Source organism: Lissotriton helveticus, chromosome 4_1, assembly GCF_964261635.1.
Source record: "Lissotriton helveticus chromosome 4_1, aLisHel1.1, whole genome shotgun sequence".
Classification (NCBI taxonomy): Eukaryota; Metazoa; Chordata; class Amphibia; order Caudata; family Salamandridae; genus Lissotriton; species Lissotriton helveticus.
In genome coordinates, this window is record NC_136063.1 from 1,497,486,213 (window position 1) to 1,497,488,916 (window position 2,704).

Sequence of the window (2,704 nt, forward strand, 5' to 3'; positions counted from 1 at the left end):
TCTGGACTTCCAGGGAAGTGCGGCCATCTGGTCGCCCCATAGGAAAGCATTGCGGGCGACCAGATGGCCGATGGGATCCGAGCAACCAGATGGCCGAGGGGATCTGGGCAACCAGATGGCCGGGCACAAAAGGGAAGCCACCTGGACCCTCCAGACCCCGTCCCGGGCACCCTGCTGCATGGCAGGACCCAGGATGGAGCCCCGGGTGGGGAGGCCACCCTCCCCGGGGCCCTCAGGGGCCCCGGACGGGGCTCCTGAAGCCAGCCAAGCAAGGGGAGGCTCCCCGGGCAGCACGGAACCCCCTTCCTGGGCCTTTGGCAGTGCGGCAGGCCGGGGGACAGGGCCCTAGGCCGGGGGACTGGGCCCTGGGCCGTAACACCCAACCCGGGGCCCAGCAGGGCCCCTGGACCCCACCAGGGTTCCCAGGCACCGAGGCGCAGGAGAAGCCTCCCCGGGCCCTCAGGACCCCGTCACGGCACCCTGCCACGCAGCAGGACCCAGGACGGAGCCCCAGATGGAACTCCTGAACCCAGCCAGGCTCCCCGGGCACAACTGAACCTCCGCCGTCCCGGGCAGTGCAGCAGGCCGGGGGGGACCGGGACCCCAGGCCAGGGCCCTCCCGGACCCTATCCAGGGCATCCTGCCACGCGGCAGACCCAGGGACGGACCCTGGTCTGGGGCGGCATCCTGGCCCGTCCAGCTGCCGGCTGAGGACCGCTAGGTCGAGAGGGGTCCCAGAGTACCTTGTCCGTAGTAATCCGGAGGAAGGCTACCCCTCTTTATCGGAACAAGTACGCACTGCGAGGCTCAGGGGACCCTAGACACGAATGTGCCCGACCTCCTGGAGCCCTGGCTGGGATCCCGGAGGCAAATGGCACCTCATCGGGACTTCCAGGGAAGTCCGGCAATCTGGTCGCCCCATAGGAAAGCATTGTGGAGAAGTGGTGTGGCTCACTGGTTAGAGGCGGCAGACCCGGGAGCGGAGGACGGCCCAGGACCAGGGTTCAATTCCCGACGCGGCAGGGTCTTGGACCAGAGTCAACGGACTCGATAATTCTCGCCTCGGTGCCTACTCTAACTAGGGATCACACTCGGCAACTCTGGGCATTAGCTTGCCTCATCTCCACAACGGCCCCCCACATACGCCGGGGATGCCTGATTTCACTTTGGAGATACCCAGTAGGGACCATCTGACAGGGAATGCCAGGACGGGTTCCCCAGCGGTCTACAGCGCAGAAATACTCCTTCGGAAGTCGATTCTAACACTTTAGAAACCCACAATCAATCAATCAATTGCGGGCGACCAGATGGCCGAGGCGATCTGGGCGACCAGATGGCCAGGCACGAAAGGGAAGCTGCCTGGACCCTCCGGACCCGGTCCCGGGCACCGTCCCGGGCACCCTGCCACCCGGCTGGACCCAGGACGGAGCCCCGGTTGGGGAGGCCAGCCTCCCCGGGGCCCTCAGGGGACCTGGACGGGGCTCCTGAAGCCAGCCGAGCAAGGAGAGGCTCCCCGGGCACCTCGGAACCCCCCTCCCGGGCCTTTGGCAGTGCGGCAGGCCGGGGGGACAGGGCCCTGACCCCGAGCACCCGACCCGGGGCCCGGCAGTGCCCCTGGATCCAGCCGGGGCTCCCAGGCCTGGAGGCGCAGGGGAAGCCTACCCCGGGCCCTCCAGACCCCGTCCCAGGCACCCTGCCACGTGGCAGGACCCAGGACGGAGCCCCGGGTGGGGAGGCCGCCCTCCCCGGGGCCCCTCAGGGGCCCAGAACGGAGCTTCTGAACCCAGCTGATCAAGGGGAGGCTCCCCGGGCACCACGTAACCCCGTCCTGGGCCTTTGGCAGTGCGGCAGGCCGGGGGACGGGAACCCCAGGCCAGGGCCCTCCTGGACCCTATCCAGGGCATCCTGCCACGCGGCAGACCCAGGGACGAACCCGGGGCTGCGGCGGCATCATGGCCCATCCAGCTGCCGGCTGAGGACCGCTACGCCGAGAGGGGTCCCAGAGTACCTTGTCCGTAGTATTCCGGAGGAAGGCTTACCCTCGTTATGGGATCAAGTGCGCACCGTGAGGCTCAGGGGACCCTAGGCGCGAATGTGCCTGACCTCCTGGAGCCCTGGCTGGGATCCCGGAGGCGAATGGCACCTCATCGGGACTTCCAGGGAAGTCCGGCCATCTGGTCACCCCATAGGAAAGCATTGCGGGCGACCAGATGGCCGAGGCGATCTGGGCGACCAGATGGCCGGGCACGAAAGGGAAGCCGCCTGGACCCTCCGGACCCAGTCCCGGGCACCGTCCCGGGCACCCTGCCACACGGCTGGACCCAGGACGGAGCCCCGGGTGGCGAGGCCACCCTCCCCGGGGCCCTCAGGGGACCTGGACGGGGCTTCTGAAGCCATCCGAGCAAGGAGAGGCTCCCCGGGCACCACGGAACCCCGTCCCGGGCCTTTGGCAGTGCAGCAGGCCGGGGGGACAGGGCCCTGACCCCGAGCACCTGACCCGATGCCCGGCAGGGCCCCTGGATCCAGCCGGTGCTCCCAGGCCTGGAGGCGCTGGGGAAGCCTACCCCGGGCCCTCCAGACCCCGTCCCAGGCACCCTGCCACGTGGCAGGACCCAGGACGGAGCCCCGGGTGGGGAGGCCGCCCTCCCCGGGGCCCCTCAGGGGCCCAGAACGGAGCTTCTGAACCCAGCTGATCAAGGGGAGG